This window comes from Cetorhinus maximus, chromosome 5, assembly GCF_964194155.1.
Source record: "Cetorhinus maximus chromosome 5, sCetMax3.hap1.1, whole genome shotgun sequence".
Taxonomy (NCBI): domain Eukaryota; kingdom Metazoa; phylum Chordata; class Chondrichthyes; order Lamniformes; family Cetorhinidae; genus Cetorhinus; species Cetorhinus maximus.
In genome coordinates this window covers 142,631,514-142,652,520 of record NC_135883.1, presented here as the reverse complement: position 1 = coordinate 142,652,520, position 21,007 = coordinate 142,631,514, and the positions used below count along the sequence as shown (strand labels likewise).

The 21,007-nt window shown below is 42.5% G+C and overlaps 1 protein-coding gene and 1 long non-coding RNA gene across 2 annotated transcripts in view; both read left to right on the top strand.

Moving 5' to 3' along the window:
• Nucleotides 1–21,007, top strand: part of slc22a16 (solute carrier family 22 member 16) — a 143,961-nt gene that overhangs the window by 18,569 nt on the left and 104,385 nt on the right. The window lies entirely within an intron of this gene.
• Nucleotides 7,724–21,007, top strand: part of LOC144680976 (uncharacterized) — a 54,115-nt gene continuing 40,831 nt past the window's right edge. Inside the window, exons 1-2 of the long non-coding RNA XR_013576654.1 lie at nt 7,724–8,105; nt 8,695–8,799. This is a non-coding gene — a long non-coding RNA (uncharacterized LOC144680976). The remainder of the gene's footprint in view (nt 8,106–8,694; nt 8,800–21,007) is intronic.

The window sequence follows — 21,007 nt, the reverse complement described above, 5'->3', positions numbered from 1 at the left end:
GCATGTTGCAGAAGGCATTTTTCATCTGAATTTAGACATCCAGTGCCAGATTATTTTTAATTATGAAGACTAACTGAAATTTTATTCTAAAGATGAGTACTGTGTGTCAAAAGGAAAGTCTGTATCTTGGGGCTTAGATATAATGAATGAAATGTCTTATGGTGCCATAGTTGAAATTCCTGCAACACATTGGATTTAAACTAGTCTCAGTGCACAGCAACTTAATAGGAATAACTTGTAGAAAATATTAGTTGAAGGAAGGACACTAGAGGAGAGGTGGGGTGGGGAGGACCCTGACTGGAAAAGGGGATTTGTAAAGGAGGCACCACCCCCATGCCCCTTTTCTGCCCAGAGCCCGAGCAGGCTAACCTGCCAGGTTACCCCCCTCCATCGATGACCTCCTTGGCAAAGGAGTTGGGGGCGAGGAAGTGACCCAAATTGCAGCTGGGGTGAGAAGTGACCTTTAAGTGGTTATTAATTGGCCACTTAAGGGCCTCAATTGGGGCCAGGACAGATGAGCTACCCTATGCCTTTCTGCCATCCATAAAACCGTGGTGATGTCAGGGGCAGGTGGTTAGGCGGTGGGAAAGTCACCTGCAGAACTCTTCCTTTCCCGCTTCTCAGGGAGGATTGATATTTTCATTGAGAATGATAAATGAATCTTGGTTTTCTAAGTTCAGAGAATGAATGACTCCCAATAAAACTGGACTATTATTTGTTTCTTGTGGAACTAGGCTACTGGAGCATCATCTCTATTTCTATCTAGAAAGAAAATCATATAGAATGATTAACAAATGTTGTACCTGTTCCATGATAGTTTCTTGGACTAATGAAAGATTCAAAATATGGCCATGTGGAACCATCATTATTCACTTTTTAATGATTGTCATGTGGACATGCCTCCATACATTTCCCCAGTAGATCAGTTCACACTCTTTGACAGGTGATAGTTTTGATCCTCATTTGGTGGGATGGAGGGGTTTCAAGGGAAACAGAAAGGCTTCAGATTAAAGTATTTACCCAGAAGTGTTTTTCGTATTCTTCAAATGAAAAGCAACTGCACTTAGTTCTAGCCCAACTGGTTCCTGTCTTATTATCTATATAGTTAATATCCAGAATTATTTTATCATATTAATATTTTATGCCTGGTGAAAACTAGCAAAGTTCAGAGAAGTTGCAGTATTTTTCAATATGGAAGAGAGAATCATTTATACCAATCCAATATTGACAATACTGATGTAGATTCCTTGAAGGGGGTTTGCTTTCATTATTCTCCCCATTGGTAACATGGTTTATCTATATAGTAAATAAAGGGCAACAGTGGGATATGAGAGTAAGAGTAACTTGCTGTTGCTGCTGTAACATAAGTTCGAAATTCATTGGATTAATTCTTTGAAGGAGAAATGAGGTATTAGGCATGTGCTTTTGAAACATTCAGAGGCCATGGAAGTGCACTCATTCACACTCGAGGGTATGGGAAGCCGATCAGTTGTATATGCTTTAATGATGCACTGGATGACAGGAGAGTTGGCTTTTTAGTTATCTGAGAGTGTAGGTAATTGATATACATTTAATGAGGCAGTAGCCCCCAATCACAGAAGCAGGGGCTGCAGTGCAATGGTTTCTGGCGTAGTGCAATTGAACTGGAGGAGCGATTCATACAGCATGGAAATGCATACTGAATTATTAAAAGTATAAAATATTACAGGCTATAATTCAACAGTTCAAAACCATGAATCTGAATAAGCTAGCCCATGCTGGGCAAGTAATGCAATAACCAAAGAAAATGAAAGGGGCGGGTGAGGGGTATACCTGCTAATGTTTTAAAATTAAAATGGAAGAAAATGACTCCGGTATGAACCATGGGAATTAGAATAAAATATAAAAACAATAATCAGCCCTCAAGTATCAAGTCTAAAGATTAGTGTAAAATATGAAGCTTGAAGAAATGGATCTTCACCTTTCTCAAACGTGATTTATACCAGATTTACACAATAATTGCTTTCGTCATCTCTGAAGGCTAATTATTATGTTCCTCCTGTTGGGTCGCTTTGCTCAGTAAACACAGTTGCATGCCTATCTATTGATGGGTGAGTTGGTAAACAAGATACTGCAGACGAAGATGTACTGTAAGATGATGCACATGCTGTTTATTAACGCAAGTAATAGAGCACTAACACGGGTGCTTCTCCAACCAGACCCTATTCTAAATTATTGATTAACATTGTAGCCCGTGCTACAGAGCAATCACGTGGTCAATCTGCTCACATTCTCTTAAAGATGTATTGCACCTCAGATTACCACATCCCTCCCCCTTTACTCAAAAGTACAATTTTCAATTTTTACAGCATATCAGCTATTTACATAGATAAACTATTCACACATTCAGTCTCTCTGGAGGCTTCTTCAAATGTGTCCTACGTCGTAGTTCCACGACTTCGAATGATTTATCCAAGGCCTCCCTCTCGGGAGTCACTTGTCCACTAGGCTCTCCAGTAGGAATCTGTAAGTTTGTTTCTTTGGCTCTCTTCAGGCTCAGTGGATCCTACAGGCATTTCCAAACCAAGTGGAGTTCCTTCCACATGTGGTGTATACTCCAACGGGAATGCTTGGAACATCCTTTCTTGTAGATATGTTTCCCTTTTCCTGAGGTGATCTATGTGCCTCCTAATAATCCGACCTTGGACCAATATGTGATAAGAAAACGGCCCTGTCACTGCACTAACTTCACCTGATAGCCATTTAGGCCCATCTCTAAAATTCTTCTCAAAAATTGTGTCTCCTACAGTGAAGTTTCCTACACGACTGTGGTAATCGTGTCCGTTTTTCTGGGCCTTCTAACTCTTCTCTAACCCCCCCCCCACTAAATTTGGTCTTATGAGACTCAAACGTGTCCTGAGACGTCTCTCCATCAATAACTCTGCAGGGGCAATACCGGTGGTCATGTGTGGTGTAGTCCTATAGTTGAGTAGGAAACATAATTTAATTGCAATAGAGTCTCCATCCAGTTCTTTCATTCTGGACTTGAAGTTCTGGACTGCCCTCTCGGCCAAACCATTGGATGCAGGGTGGTATGGCGAGGTCTTAACACGCGTTATGCCATTGAGACTTGTAAATCTTTGGGATTCCCCGCTGGTGAATGCCGTTCCATTACCATACACTATTATCTCTGATAACCTGTGTATCGCAAAACTCTGACGAAATCTGTACATGGTGACGGCAGATATGGGTGATCTCACCTCGTGTGCATCCATCCACTTTGAGCATCTATAATCAAGAGGAACATTGTGCCCAAAAAAGGCCCCACCTAGTCAATGTGGAGTTGGGCCCATGGCCTTCCTGGCCATTCCCAGGGATGCAATGGAGCAGATGGGGGAAATTTCTTTACCTGTTGGCACTGTATGCAGCTCTTGACTAAGTTTTTGATTTCTGTATCCATTCCTGGCCACCATAAGTAGCTGTATGCCAACATTATCATTCTAGAGATGCTAGGGTGAGCATTGTGCATTTCAGTCAATAATGGCTTTCTTCCTCTCGGAGGCACAATGACTCTCGCTCCCCACAGCAAGATGCCATCCTGGCAGGAAGGTGGGCTTCATTTAGTCAGACTTTGGCTTATTAGACCATCCCTGTAAGACTTGTCCCCTTACATGAGGCAAAACTGGATCGTGATCTGTCCACTCTCCTATTTGTTTGGTATGTACTGGTGACTAATCCAGAAAATTTAATAATGAGACAAGTTCTTGGGCAATTGGAACGTTCATATTGTTGTCTTTTAGAGGTAATTGGCTCAGTGCATCGACATTTTCAATCTGACTTCCCGGTGGATAAAAGTATAACCATAAGCAGTTATAAGCAATGCCCACCTTTGGATGCGTGCAGAGGCAATTGGGGTTATTGCCTTATCTTCCCCAAACAAACCTAGTAGTGGCTTGTGGTCGGATACAATAGTAAAGTGGCGACTTTGGACGTATTGGTGGAACTTCTTAGCGCCAAATACAATGGATAAGCCTTCTTTCTGTATTTGTGAGTATCTTCGTTCTGCAACACTGTACGTTCTTGAGACGTAACCAATGGGCCATTTGGAGCCATCCAGTGGGAGAGTACTGTCCCTATTCCGTAAGGAGGTGCATCGCAGGTCAAAATCAATTCTTTCTTTGGGTCGAAACAGGGCCGATGAATGTAGCAGCTACTTTACTGTCATAAAAGCCTGTTGTGGAGCTTGCCAAGTCCACCTGTGGTTTTTCTTGAGTAAACTGTATATTGCAGCCAGTACTGTTGACAAATTTGGGAGAAAAGAGCCATAATAGTTAATCATTCCCAAGAAGGACTTGAGTTCTATGGTGGTTTTCGGTGCTGGCGCCTCAAGAATAGCTCTCACCTTGTCTTTAACTGGGTGAAGGCCCTGCGAGTCAACCCTATGACCCAGGTAAACCACTTCTTTTGCTTGGAAGATACATTCTCTTTTCAAATGTACTCTGGCTTGTGAGAAATGCTTCAAAACCTCTTCCAGGTTAGCCAGGTATTCTTCATCAATTAGTCCTGTTACTAGGATATCATCGAGATAAACCATAACATGGGACAAACCTTGAAGTAAATTCTCCATTGACCGTTGGAAAATGACACAAGCTGATGAGACTCAGAATGGTAACCTGGTGTATTGGTTGATAGTCACAAAATCCCAAGAAGCCTTTTCTAGCTCAACTTGCTGGTAAGCGTGGCTCATGTTGAGCTTTGTATATGCGGTTTCCCCCCAGCCAGCTTGGAGTACAATTAATCAGTTTTCGTTATAGGATGCCTGTCAAGCCTGGCCACTTTATTAACGGTCAACTTGTAATCCCTGCATATTCGCACACTCTGGTCAGGCTTTAGTACTGGAACTATGGGTGCTGCCCATTCAGAAAATTGTACAGGTTGTAAGACTGCCAACCTTTCCAGCTTGTCTAATTCAACTTTTTCTCGTAATGCACATGGGATTAGCCTTGCCTTCAAGAATCTGGAGATTGCCCTGGGATCCACGTGGATTTTAGCTTGTAGCCCCTGAATCTTCCCTGAAAACGGAGGCACATTTCTGAGTTGAAAAACCTCGGTCCACTCCAACTTTATTTCCTTAAGCCAGTTCTGACCAAGTATACTTGGACTGCTACCAAGTAGACTTGGACTGCTACCACTATCAGGGGTAAATTAACAGACTGATTTCCATACTGTACCTCTTACTCGTATGTCTTTACCAGTATACGTCTTTAATTTAGCATCTGAATTTTCCAGATTTAATGAGTGGTCTCCTACGTTCAGATATTTGAGTGTATGTTCCCCTGTAACTGTCGTGGATGCCCCTGTATCTACCTCTATTCGGATGGGTTTCCTGTTGACTTCCACTGTCACGAAGATTGGCTCTGTTTTACCCATTATGAAGTTGCGTAGTGAGTAAATATCTGACTCTATTATGTGGGTTCCAAAATTTCTACCTTTTTGCTTAAAGTCTTGCCATAATCTGTCTTTACAATATCGCATAATATTCCCATTATGATGGCAGTAGAAATACTTGATTCTTTTAAATTGTCTTTTGCTTGCAGGCTGCCTGGTTCCATTTCTGCTGTTATTATTGTGGGCTTTCTCTGTTAAACATTTTTGCTGGCCTCTTAATGGTGGCTGTTTTCTGCCTTTCCATGGAGCCCAGTGCTTCTGCGCCATTTCTAACTGGTGCTTCCCTCCCGACGTGAATTTTGTGCTCCCTTGATTGCTTCTGAATCCCTGACTGCGCTCTCCATTGCGAACGTCAACTCCAGCGCCTTGCTGAAGTCTAAATTCGTTTCTGACAACGTTTTTTGAATGCGTCTTCATTAATCCCACATTGTAATCGGTCTCTTAACATGCTGTTAATCGACGTCCCAAACTCATAGTGCTCTGTCAGTTGTTTTAAGGCTGCTACAAAGAGAGTGAGTGTCTGTTCAGGGGCGCGACACGTCGAATTGAATTTAAAACGCTGCATTGTTACCGAGGGTTTTGGCTGAAAATGGCTTTTCACAAGATTTACCTACACATCAAAGCACTTGGAATTTGGGGCGTTGGGTGCTATTAGACTACGAATTTAGCCATATGTTTTACTGCCACATGTCAATAAGAGGATTGCTTGCTGCTTCTCCTCCCCCGATATGTTGTTGGCCAAAAAGAACGTTCATCGGTGTCATCAGTGGTCTGATCAAACGGTTCGATACGGCCAAACTGTGGCATACTGGAGGGAGATAACTTCAATGACTATGATGAGGACTGTATTTACAATCGCTTTGCAAGATACGGCTGATTTGCCACTTTAATTTTTGAGGCTTTCTTTGGTGTCATCAACTGGTCGTGTTTTGCCTCGTCGCCAGTTATGTTCCTTCCGTCGGGTCGCTTTGCTCAGCGAACACGGTTACACGTCTATCTACTGGTGGGTGAGTTGGTAGACAAGATACTGCAGACGCAGAGACCAATGTAAGATGAGGCACATGCTGTTTATTAACACAAGTAACAGAGCACTAACACAAGCAGTAGCACTGCCCCTCCACCTGCCCCTTTACCACCTCCCTCCTCACCATCCAAGGGCCCAAACACTCCATTCAGGTAAAGCAGTGCTTCACTTGCACCTCCTTCAATTTGGTCTACTACGTTCACTGCTCCCAATGAGGTCTCCTCTACATTGGGGAGACCAAATGCAGATTGGGTAACCGCTTTGCGGAACACCTTCGGTCTGTCCGCAAGCATGACCTAGACTTTCCTGTTGCTTGCCATTTCAACACACCATCTTGCTTTCATGCCCACATGTCCATCCCTGGCCTGCTGCAATGTTCCAGTGAAGCCCAGTGCAAACTGGAGGAACAGCACCTCATCTTCCGATTAGGCACTTTACAGCCTTCAACTCTGTTTCTCTCTCCACAGATGCTGCCAGACCTGCTGAGTTTTTCCAGCATTTTCTGTTTTTGTTTCAGAGCACTAACACGTGTGCTTCTTCAACCAGACCCTATTCTAAAATACTGATTAACATTGTAGCCCATGCTGCACAGCAATTGGGTAATGCAATCCCGTGGTCAATCTGCTTTCATTCTCTTTAATGTGTATTGCACCTCAGATTACCACACTAATGGAAAGCTGTCAACTCAAGGCATGAAGACATGGTTAAACAAATCTTTCTTGCAATTGTGTATTAACACCGACAGGAGCATCTATATAATAAAGCTAAAAAAATCAGGATATTGACATTAAGGAATATGATTTATTCACCTGATGCTCCTAACTCAGGTGCTGTGCACATGTGCTATGTCTTGGGCAACTCTCGAATAGGTGGTTCCTGTGAATTAAGATGGCTATCCAGATGGATCATTCTAGGAGGGGGAAGGATAGCAAGAATAATCTATTCAATATAGCTTCTCACATTCAAACTAATAGAAATAGGTCAGATGTAATTTTATACAAGAATAACCAAACTTTCCTACTCTTGACTGGGGTGGAGGATGCTGTATTGAAAAGAAAATGTAATGAGTGAGAAGTTTGTCAGTCTTTCAGACATCGTCCGGTGATACTCAATGCCTGTCCACTTTGTCAAGCAACCTCGCTGGCGATCAATACCAGATAGCAGAGTTTGTAAATTATTGATGGTTTTGAGATGATATAAGCGCCAAGAGAAATGAAAACAGGAGAGAAAGTACAATAATTTATTTAAGGAAAATAGCAATGAGGACTGTACAGCCACCTGGAACTATCCATTCCCAGGAAGGATAAAATTTCTTTGTGACCAGTGATAATTCAGCCAGGTTTTTGTAATTTCCTGGAAAGTGCGGATAAAGTTCAGCTGTGATGTTCTAAACTTCCTGATATTTCTATGAGACTTTTTTAAAATTGCTGATTTCTTTTGGACTGGAGGTAGTCCAACTTCTACCTTGACAGACCCATGTGGTTTTCAGTTGCATAAGCATGTACCTTAGAATTTTGAACACTAATTCAGGACCAGACCAAGCAAGAACATCTGACTGGAGGAGTATTGACTTCAGTTTTTCTTGAATTAACTCATGGAATAAAAGGGACAGTGGCAATGTGGATGCAAAATTGGCTGAGTAATAGGATCAGAGGTAATGATCAATGAATGTTTTTCGGGCTGGAGGAAAGTTTGTAGCGGAGTTTCATCTGAGCCCACCCTCCCTTTCTGTATGTGTCAGAAATGACTTTGAATGAAGTTTCCATTTGTTGAAAATTTGTCAGACATTCAGCAAAAAAATAGCAAATAACTAATTTATTTTTCAGGAAGTGTTTTAACTTAGATTAAGTTTTGGGAATTCTAAGTTGGTGTTACTGAATCCTAATAATTCTCAGCATAACACCAGCTTCATACGTAAATATGTGGAGCAGGTTTATGATGAAGCATTTCTTAAATGCATTAGATGTATTAAATTCTACTTCAAATATGCTTTGCTGTGAACAAAATATATGGGAAAATTGCAGGCTGCTATATTTTAGTCAGAGTACTGCCAGTACATTTGTTTTGATGTTTTTGTCATTGTGTAACTATCCAGTTTAATTAACTGGAAAGTGGCAGCTTGCATTAATCATTTTTGAAGTATAATAGCTACCAAAACTAGTCAAAATAACTTGCAACACTGAACATTTTGTTTTGATTTGATCATGTAATAATAATTTGGACATTTTTTCATTTTTGGGCAGAAATTTGGAGGCAGAGCCTGTTACCTTCCAATGTTAAGAATGTAAACCCAAAACATGCCACCCCAATGCACATGCTGCAGAAATATTGGATGAGTGAAAGCAGAGGTATGCTTCTACACATTTTGTTTCTAGATTTTCCAGCCAGGAGATTAAGATTATATCATCACAATCTCTGCAGATCTGGATCTTGTTCTATGTAGGCTAGAGTAACTGTCACTGCAAGCAGCCACAGTGGTGAAGCAAACGTCTGAGGCTTATGTCATTTTGAACAAGCTGGAGAATTAACAAGCAGTCTGGGATACCTTCTTGTAGGTTGAAGTAGCTTCACTTCCAAGAACACACTAATACTCTGTAGGATATCCAATAGGTAGATGAGCAAACAACAGTATTTCACTCAGGATCTGGTAAGTAGAGTGATGTAACCCAGTATCATCTGAAGAAAATATATCATGTGCGGTGCTCCAAGGTAAATATAATTGCGTTAAAAACATAAATATATCAACTATATATTCTGCCAACATTGTATAAGCAAAAGCTGCACCATAGCTAAAGATGGAAGTTTGTAAAATTCTGAAAGAAATTGAAAGAATTGACAATAGCTTGATAGTCAATCATCATATGAAAGAGACAGAAATATTGTGTTGGTGGTGATGACTCTAAGCTGGCCAATTTGAAAGTTTTTTTGCACTTTTGAGTTTTGTTTTGATCTGGCTGGGGAGAGCTGGAGGACACCCTTACACAGCACCCCCCTTTGGATTAGATTTGATGTCTTCTCCCACTTTTCCTTTCTGTTTCTGATATTCTTCCTAATGATGATGTGGAAGCTGAATATTATTTCCTAGTAGACTCCGTTTGTTACATATCATTCAAAATTATGGGCAGAACCTTGTGCTGCTCCCGGGAGCAGTAAGGAAGATAGGCGGGGTAACTTAATCGAGCAGGAGACAAAAATCAGCATCAAGCATTGGAAGCACATTTGCATACATCGGCATATCATGCATGCTCATTAAAAGGCCAGATCACTAGATTTAAGTTCCCCTCCCAATAACATTATTGGCAAACAAACAATATATTTTCTTATTTGTGCATGGGACGTGGGTGCTGCTGGTTCGGCCAGTATTTAATGCCTGTCCCTAATTGCCCTGTTCAGAGGGCAGTTAAGAGTCAACCACATTGCTGTGGGTCTGGAGTCACATGGCAGACTTCCTTCCCTACAGGACATTAGTGAACCAGATAAGCTTTTACGACAATCAGCAATGGTTTTGTGGCCGTCATCAGAATTTTAATTACAGATTTTAATTGATTTCAAATTTCACCATCTGCCGTGTGGGATTTGAGCCCGTGGCCCCAGACAATTACCCTGGGTCTTCTGGAAAACTAGACCAGTGACAATACCACTATGCCACCCCCTCCAGTGCAGAAAGAGGATGAATGATCTCATCCGTGCCACCAGGATAAAGCAACCATCTCATCACTCCAAACCCTCTCATTCACAAGCCCATCGCACATTCACTGGCATCTCACTCACTGACAGCTCAAGGGACATCGCACTCACATTGTCACGCACACCCTCAAATCTCCACCTGGCCCCATCTGCTCTGGAGACTGCCTCCTCAGCCCTTACCATCTTGAGGCCACTTGCACAGATCAACATTTGCCCCCACACACACCCTGGGATACACCCCTTCCTCAGTACAGCCCTCGCTCTGCAGCCTTATCCCTTGTCTGAGGCTACTTCTACCCCTTCCCCAAGCAATCCCCAGTCCTGCAACCGTTGAAAAGTCTTAAGGCTGCTCTGGTAGGTAGAGACCTGTCCATGAGCCTCCCTATAAGTGATGATGTGCTGCCTGCAAAGCCACGGTGTTGATGACCGTGAGGGCTGTCCGAAGCAGGGTAGGCAAACAAACCTTGAAGTCCCGAGCGAAGTGCAGCTCTCCCGGTGCACGTCGCTTATGTACAGTTGGGAAACATGTCAGTGTGCAATCACGCCCAGATGATCCAGTGTGGGGGGGGGTTGATTCCGAGGAGCAGGGCTTATAATGAGTTGCTAAAGTAGTGAAATTTAGGCTCCTGACGTGCGGGGGCAGGAAACGCGGCCCACCATTGATGTGTGGAGCGGAAGATCATAAACTGGTTTCAAGATGGCGTAAAACAGATTTTTGGCCTTCTCGCCATATTGTCCACTTACACTGCCAAAGGAAGCGGAAAATTCCACCCTTTATCTTCTGCAGTTAACAAAATATTGTTATCATTAGCTTTGAAAATTTTTATGCAAGGGTAGGTCATTCTCAAGTTTGCCAATACCATTTGGCCTTCCCACTGATCACGATGTGTAGCTGAACCACTGTATAGTAATATTCTCTGCTTTTGGGGAAATATCTCTTGTAGATTTCCCTTTTTGCCTAGAATGATTAATAACAAACTACTGCTGCATCAAGATAGAAGGTGAGATCCACTACAGATCAGAGTTGTTTGGCTGTATTTGTAATCTTTTTCACAATTTTTCTTCATCAAAATAGCTGATTGGATAAGATCAGCAGTAGTTGGCCACACCTTCAAGTATTCTAATTAAGTCAAACTAGTGATGGTAGCCTAGTTAGCTGCATTACCATACAGCAGGAAGTGAATTTACAATCAAAATACTTGCAGTGGGAAATAAAAGGAAAAATATACTTACATAAAATGTAAACCCGTTATTAGTTGGACATATGCCATCAAACTTCTAATTGCGCCCAAAGAAATGAATGCCTATTATAGAATATAAAAGAATTGGTGTTTCAGACAAAAGACTTTCTCAGCTAGCTAGTTTGTTTATGGTTGTAAAGTTCAACAGCAAATTTATTGCAGTGACAAAAGAGTTTAAGTAGGCAATTGTTTTTTGTAGTTTATGGAACCTGTTGGAGACTTGGACCATTAATTCATATCAGTTTGGACTTGTGCCTGCCAATTAAGATGATTTGTTCTTCAGCTGTCTGCTGAAAGCAATGCTGCTTCTACGAGGAGACATTTGACACTGAGAGCTGAGAAGTTTTCTTGTGGATGCAGATCCACAGAGTAATGCAAAAGAAGACAGTGCAGCCAAATATTGAAATAAATGAAATGGACACTGGCGAAGCACCTGTTAGGGATTATATCAGAGGTTACTGCTACTTCTAACTACAATGGCACATCTTCTGCTACATGGAGCTGTTGACGGTTGTTGTAATACCTGGAAAACCAGATGACACTAAAATTGACCTTCAGCTTCATTAATGCAAGTCCAGATCTCAAATTGTATACAGTTAAAGGTTTTGTTCCAAGCAACTACCAAATGATCATTTAAAGAGCTAGTTCAAGTACAAAGTTAACTTTGTTTCTTCATTTTACAGACCACCTCCTCTCTCTCTCTCTCTCTCTCTCTCTCTCTCTCTCTCCCCCCCCCCCCCCCCCACCAAGTTATCAATATATTTGTGGCTTAGGAAGAAATAGTTTCAATATGGTAATATTCCCCATCCATGTAAAGCTGTCATTTGTCTGACCTCCTTTTACACTTGAGAATAGCTTTATTACAGTGTCCCATAATATTCCTGGAGCAGCCTGGCTATTGATCACAAGTACTGCATTTTTTTTAGCCAATGCCTTAAGATCAATCTCTGGACAATTCAAACAGTAACCTTCAACCTAGTGCTATTCTGGACTGTACAGTGGGCTGATCTCAAACTACATTTCTTGCTGAGTAAGAATGTACACTTAAAATGATTGGTTTCCAAAGGAGTAGAAATGATTGAACAACTTTCAGATGCTTCTTGCGAAACAAGAAATTTGTATTAATTTAAAAAAATATATAAATATAGTATTTGTACTGCCAAAATTAATTACTATTTCTAAAAAGCCTTATAGGCTCTCTCTAGCAGCTAGAAGATTATGATCTAAAGCCATGAAAATCAGTACAGATTCCAAAGGATAATCTACAGTATTACAGAAGCATTAAAATGTTAAACTCTAGAGACAGCCTGTTTGAAATCCTCTTTTAATATATTTTAAGTTAATTAAACCAACCAGCTTGACATAGCATATGGCTTCATGAGTTGAAAGTCATGTATGTGTTTTGATTTCCTGAATGTAGTCAGGCCATCTGGCACACCTCCAATTACATAACTAACACGGGAGTAAAGATCTTCAAGCATTCACCTGAGGCCACCCATTGTTAGCTATTAATGGAGCATAGGATGCTGGGATAGCAAGATTTCCCAGAGCATGATTTTAGTTGGACATCAGTTCATGTGGCTTGGGAAACTGCTTAGAAGAACACAGGAATGTGACTTGACCTTTTTTGCTGAAGACAACTGAGCAGTGCATTCATTGTAACTGTACATGATGTCTTTGAACAGTTTAAAGCACCCATGTTGCAGAGAGATCAAATCTTCAAACCATGCAATACTTGTTTCTCTGAGAAAAGAAATGAATGCAAAAAATACAATGCTATCAACTAGGAAAGAACCATAAAGTGAATTCCTAGCCCAGATCGAAGCAATTTGGATGCTTCTGATTCAGACATTTGTGCCTGGTCATGCATGCTGGTGCTAACCTGGTGTAAGTTTTCTCGGCATCATGGCAGTTGACAAGTCAACAGTGGCTGGAGATGCAACATCAAAGGTGACACTTAGTTTCTTAATAGGCTCCCACTGCAAAGAGGGCAGTCTGTTTCTTATTGATCTGTATCTGCCTCAAATGCTCCACTTCTTAATTCTTGGCAACACACTGGAAGGTCTTGAGTGCTATATTGCAAGGAATCCTTTCGTATCCCTGTTACTTTGCATCTGAGTTTATACTGGTCTTATGATTCTTAGCAGCATATTGCCTGTAGGAGGGAACTGGTACATGTGCTATTCTAAGGCAGGATTTCAGTATTTCAGTCAAAAATGCAACCCCCAAAAGAAGTTCAGAACTTGAAAGCACATTTCTATTAGTAACTTGTTGAAAAATCAATACACACACGCAAAATAGCAATATTCCTTAGAGAGGATAAGGTGTAAAGAAAATCGGAGTGTTGTATTGGCACACTTGACATTTCCTACGGCTTATAAATAGCATCTGGTTCAGGATCATATTGTCACATCACTTTTTGCAGAGATGGAGCTGACCCTATTGAGGCAGAGGAAAGTATTGAGGAGCTGACTGCCAACTGGGTTAACTCAGGCTAATCAAAGTAATTTGGCAGATTACAGTATATATTGCTGCCCAAATCAAGGTACTGAAATCATCAGTTATTTTCCTACATAGCTGAATGAAAAAAAGACCTTATGATATCAGGACATCCCCGAGTGCTTCACAGCCAATGAAGTAATTTTGAAGCATAATGTAGGAAATGAGGCAACACATTTACACAGCTCCCACAAACAGCAATATGATATTGATCAGTTAATCTTGTTTTTGTGATATTAATTGGAGGATAAATAATGGCCAGAACACTGAGAACTCCTTTCTTTGAAATAATGTTATGGGAATTTTTATGTTCATTTGAGAGAGTGATGACTGGTCCTGGTTTAATGACTCATTCAAAAGATGACATCTCTGACAGTACAGCACAACCTCAGTATTGCAGCCTAGATTTTGTTCTCAAGGGCGGAGTTGTCCCAGATTTGCACTGTGTGGTAGCGGGCAAGTAAAATGACGTTTTATCTGCTGGCCACAATGGCGGCTTCTCACATCGTAGCATCCCAAACCTGCTACATTACTTATGCATTCCTGGAATCATGCTGTTTCCGTGGTGGGCGGGCTCTGATTAGCCCATCACGCCGACACCTCACCGCTTTATCATGCGGCCATTACATTTAAAGTACAGCTGCGTGCACACTTCTCAGTGCTTCCAGCCCAGGGCTGCTGCAAATAAGACATGGCCCCAAAAGGAAAGAAGAATGCAGCCCTCCGGTTTAGTGACGTGTCCCTAGAGCGCCTTTTGGATGCTGTGGAGACCAGCCGTGATGTTCTCTACCCCGGGTCTGGCTGCAGGAGGGACATTACACTCTGGCTTGGTAGGCAGTGGCAGTGGTGATCAGTGCCAATGCTGCACAGAAGATGTTGGCCATCCAATGCCGATAGAGGATGAATGATCTCATCCATGCCACCAGGGTAATGCAACCATCTCATCACTCTAAACTCTCACACTTGAGCCCATCACCCATTCCCTGGCATCTCACCCACTTCCAGCTCAAGGGATATCACCACTCTTTCACACACACACCCTCACATCTCCATCTGGCTGCATCCGCCCTGGAGACTGCCTCCTCAGCCCTCACCATCTTGAGGCCACTTGCACAGATCAACTTGTGCTCCCACACAAACCCTGGGATACCCCCCTTCCTCAGTATAGCCCATACCCTGCAGCCTCTTCCCTTGCCTGACGCCGCTTCCTCCCCCCCTTCCCCAAGCAAGCCCTATCCCTGCAGCTGTACAAAGCCACTCACGCCTTATGGTTGGTCTAGTAGGTAGAGACCTGCCCAAGAGCCCCCCTAAAAGTGATGTGGTCCTGCCTGCGAACACTGATGACTGGGAGTGCTGCCCGAAGCAAGGTAGGCAAACAGACCTTGAAGTCCTGAACAAAGTGCAGCTTGCCAGGTGCATGTCACTTATGTGCAGTTGTGAAACACATTGATGTGCAATCACGCCGACGTGGACGGACATTCCAGTGTGGGGGGATGAGTCCGCCGGGCTAGCCTTATGATGATATGCAGATATCTTACAATGAGGCTCCCGACGTCCAATGGCGGTTAATGTGGCCCACCATCGATGGGCTGAACAGACAATGTTGTGAAACCGGTTTTTGGCCTCGCCATATTGTCCACGTACGCCACCAAGCACTGCCGACACCAGTGGGCACGGAAAATTCCGCCCCAGGTCTCTGCAGTGGGACCTCGACAATCTTTTAATTCAGGCAAGAGTGCTACCCACTGAGCCACAACTAATCACAGAATCTCACAGTGCAGAAGAGGCCCTACGGCCCATCGAGTCTGCACTGACACGTGAGAAACACCTGACCTACCTACCTAATCCCATTTACCAGCACTTCGCCCATAGCCTTGAATGTTATGACGTGCCAAGTGCTCATCCAGATACTTTTTAAAGGATGTGAGGCAACCCGCCTCCACCACCCTGCCAGGCAGTGCATTCCAGACCATCACCACCCTCTGGGTAAAAATGTTTTTCCTCACATCCCCCCAAACCTCCTGCCCTTCACCTCGAACCTGTGTCCCCTCGTGACCGACCCCTCAACTAAGGGGAACAGCTGCTCCCTATCCACCCTGCCCATGCCCCTCATAATCTTGTACACTTCGATCAGGTCGCCCCTCAGTCTTCTCTGCTCCAATGAAAACAACCCAAGTCTATCCAACTTCTCTTCATAACTTAAATGTTTCATCCCAGGCAACATCCTGGTGAATCTCCTCTGCACCCCCTCCAGTGCAATCACATCCTTCCTATAATGAGGCGACCAGGACTGCGCACAGTACTCCAGCTGTGGCCTCACCAAGGTTCTATACAACTCCAACATGACCTCCCTACTTTTGTAATCTACGCCTCGATTGATAAAGGCAAATGCCCCACATGCCTTTTTCACCACCCCACTAACATGCCCCTCCGCCTTCAGAGATCTATGGACACACGCCAAGGTCCATTTGTTCCTCAGAACTTCCTAGTGTCATGCCATTCATTGAATACTTCCTTGTCAAATTACTCCTTCCAAAGTGTATCACCTTTTCAGGGTTAAATTCCATCTGCCACTTATCTGCCCATTTGACCATCCCGTCTATATCTTCTTGTAGCCCAAGACACTCAACCTCACTGTTAACCACCCGGCCAATCTTTGTGTCATCCGCAAACTTACTAATCCTACCCCCCACTTAGTCATCTATGTCGTTTATATAAATGATGAATAATGTACTGTTGCAAAGCTAATCTTGACTAAGTAATTGCACCTGGTGTGGCATGTTGGACTGTAAAGAGGGGTGTACATTCGCCAGAAGTCACAGGAAGAGGGTCTGTGCTTCCAACGTCTTTGGGTTTGTGAGAATACCTGCTTTTTTTTAATTCGTTCTTGGGATGTGAGCTTCACTGCCAAGTATTTATTGCCCACCCCTAATTGCCCTTGGTGGTGAGCTGCTTTGAACTGCAATAGTCCATGTGGTGTAAGTACATCCACAGTTAGAGTGTGAGTTCCAGGATTTTGACCAAGCAACAGTGAAGGAACAGCAATATATTCCCACATCAGGGTGGTGAGTGATTGGAGGGGAGCCTGCAGTTGATGGTGTTCCCATGTGTCTGCTGCCCATTTCCTTATTTGTGGAGGTTGAGGAAAGTGCTGCTAAAGGAGCAAGTTACTGCAGTGTATCTTGTAAATGGTACATCCTGTTGACACTGTACACCTGTGATAGAGAGAGTGAATGTTTAAGGTGGTGGATGCAGTGCTGATCAAGCAGGCTGCTTTTGGTTGGAGTGAGCTTTGTGAATGTTGGAGGTGCACTCATCCAGGCAAGTAGAGAATATTCCTTCGCACTCCTGACTTGTGCCTTGTAGATGGTGAACAGGTTTTAGGGAGCCTGAGATGAGTTGATATCCCATAACAGAAGAATTACCCTCCACGGAATTCTCAGCCTCTGACTTGTTCTCGTAACCACAGTATTTATGTGGCTGGTCCCATTAAGTTTCTGGTCAAAAGGTGTTGATGATGGGGGGGATTCAATGATGGTAGTGCAATTGAATGTCAAAGGTGGATGGTTAAATTTTCTATTTTACATACATCTTTGGGTGGTGACCTGTTCCCAGCTTTCTATTAGTGTGACTATTAGTCAGTCATTAGAACGAAAGTAGCCTGGTGAAATTTTCTGCCTGGTTTCCACTTGCACAGGTGAAAAATTGGAAACCCAACACAATAGATCAAACTAATGATCCTCCACTACACTGAATTTTGGTGCTGTTGAGCATTGGGCTGCTTATCTGTTAATTTCAATAATTGATTCTTTTCTCCCTTTTTGCTTCCTCTGTGAATTAATTGAGGGATATCAATCTATGCTGGATAATGGTGTATTCACACCTACTGCCTAGTACTCTCAGATCACAGAATTGTTACAGTGCAGAAGGAGGCCTTTCAGCCCATCCTGCCAGCACTATCTCTCTGAATGAGCATTTCACCTAGTGCCATTCTCCTGCCTTCTACCTATAACCCTACAAATCGTTTCCTTTCAAATAATCATCTAATTCCCTCTTAAATGCCTCGATTGAACCTGCCTCCACCACTTTCTCAGGCAGTGCATTCCAGACCCTAACCACTTGCTGAGTGAAAAAGTTTTTTCTCATATCACTTTTCCTTCTTTTATCAGTTATCTGAAATCTGTGCCCTCTGGCTTTTGATCCTTCCGCCTTTGGGAACAGTTTCCCCCTATCTACTCTGTCCAGGCCCCTCATGATTTTGAATACTCTATCACATCTCCTTTCAGCTGCCTTTTCTCCAAGGAAAAGAGTCCCAACTTCTCCAATATATCTTCATAACTGAAGTTTCTCATCCCTGGAACCATTCTTGTAAGCCTCTTCTGCACTCTCTCCAATGCCTTCACATCCTTCCTAAAATGCAGTGTCTAGAACTGTATGCAGTACTCCAGCTGAGGTCTAACTAGTGTCTTATGTAAGCTCAACATAACCTCTTGCTCTTGTACTTTATGCCCCTATTAATAAAGCCTAAGATACTGTGTGCTTTATTAACTGCTCTCAACCTGTCCTGCTACCTTTAATGACTTATGCACATATACCCCCAAGTCCCTCGACTCCTGCACGCCCTTTAGAGTTTTATCCTTTATTTTATACTGTCTTTCCAAAATGTATCACCTCAACATTTTTCTGCATTGAACTTCATCTGCCACCCATCCACTCATTCTACCAAATTGTCAATGTCCTTTTGAAGTTCTATGCTGCTCTCTTCACAGTTTACAATGCTTCCTAGATTAATGATCCGCAAATTTTAAAATTGCACCCTGTACACCAAGATCTAGATCATTAATAAATATCAGCAAAAGCAAGTGTCCTAATACCGCCTCCTGGGGAACTCCACTACAAATCTTTATCCAGCATGAGAAACATCCATTAACCACTACTCTTTGATTCTTGTCACTCAGCCAATTTTGTTTACATGTTGCTACTGTCCCTTTTATTCCTTGAGCTTTAACTTTTCTCACAAGTCTGGCACTGCATCACATGCCTTTTGGAAGTCCATGTACACCACATCAATAACATTGGCCTCATCAACCCTCTGTGTCACCTCTTCGAAAAACTCCAGCAAGCTAGATAAACATGATTTTCCCTTAAGGAATCCGTGCTGGCTCTCCTTAATTAACCCGCATCTATACATGTGACTATTAATTCTGTCCCGAATTACATTTTCTAGAAGTTTCCCCACCAACAAAGTTAAACTGACTGGTCTGTAGTTGTACCCCCTTTTTTTGGACAAGGGTGTAATGCTTGCAACTTTCCAGTCCTCTAGCGTACCCCTGACTCCAAGGAAGACTGAAAAAATATGGCATGTGCCTCTGCAGTTCCCACTTTCACTTCCCTCAGTATCCTTTAATGCGTCTCATCTGGTCCTGGTGACTTGTCAGCTTTGAGTAAAGACAGCCTATCCAATACCACCTCCTTATCAATTTTAAACCCATCTAGTGACTGAATTTCCTCCTCTTTTACCATAGCCTGGGTAGCATCATCTTCCTTGGTAAAGACAAGATGCAAAGTATTCATTTAGTACTTTAACTATGCCCTCTGCCTGCATGTGTAAATCCCCTTTTTCCCTAATTGGCCCTACTCTTTCACAACCCTTTTACTATTTATATGCCAATAGAATATTTTGGTATTTCCTTTTATGTTAGCTGCCAGCCTCTTTTCATTCTCCCTTTTTGCCTATTTGCTTTTTCCCTTCCCCTCTGAACTTCCTGTCTTCAGCCTAGTCCTCAATTGTATTTTCTACCTGATACCTGTCATAAATACACTTCTTTATCTTAGTTTCTGCCTTCTTTGTCATGCAGGGAGCTCTGGATTTGTTTGCCTTTCCTTTCCCTTTTGAGGGAATATACTTTGACTGTGCACAAATCATCCCTTCTTTGAAGGTAGCCCACTGTTCAGCTACCGCTTTTCCTGCCAACCTTTAGCTCCAATTTATTCAGCCCAGATCTGTTTTTATCCCATTGAAGTTGGTTAGTTAGTTAGTTAGTTATTCTTACTCCAGTTAGTTATTCTTACTCTGGATTATTCAGTACCCTTTTCCATAGTCATACTAAACCTTATGATACAATGATCACTATCCCCTAAATATTGTCCCAATGTCACTGATCTACTTGGCCCATCTCATTTCCAAGAACCAGGTCTAGCAGTGCCTCCTTTCCTGATGGACTGGACACATACTGCTTTAGAAAATTTTCCTGAACACGCTCCAGGAACTCTTATATCTGCCTGTCCTTTATCCCTCTACTTTCCCAGTCTATATTTGGATAATTAAAGTCCCCCATTATATCTGCTCTATAATTTCCTGTAATTTCCTTGCAGATTTGTTCCTCTACATCCTTTCCACTAGTTGGTGGCCTGAAGACTACACCGAGCAATGTAATTGCACCTTTTGTGTTCCCTAGCTCTAGCCAAATCAATTCTGTCCTTGACCCCTCTGGGACATCCTCATTCTCCAGCACTGCAATGCTCTCCTTCTCAATAACACCACTCCTACCCTTTTCTTCCTTTCCTATCTTTCCTGAACAGCTGTATCCACAAATATTTAATACCTAGTCCTGCCCTTTCTTGAGCCAGGTCTCTGTTATAGCCACAACATCGCAATTTCACATGGCAGTCTGCACCTATAACTCGCCAATCTTATTTACTACACTCCGTGCATTCACATACATGCACTGTAACCTGTAACATGCAGCATAGTCTGACACACTGTTGAGCTCCCTCCACTGTGCTGCAGAAGAAAATGCCCTCCTCCTGTGGGTTGAATCATTTCTATTTCTCAGCTGTCTGATAGCCTGTTCTCTCAGAGTGAGATTGACAATTGATAAGTGAAATTGTAGTCAGCTACTCCCAATATGAACTAGTTGATGCTATTTAAAATCAGTTCAGTTATGAAACCTGCAACAGAGAAATTAAATTTTCATTTTTGGTTTTGGGTTGGATTGGAAAACTGGTCTCAGAGGTGAAAGCGTAGTGTGCTAATCTGTTGCATCATCTGTTTTTGCTAGGCCATTTTAAAAGTTATTTGTAATACTTGTAAATTATGCCTCTCCGGTTCCAAAGGGCATAAGTGTTT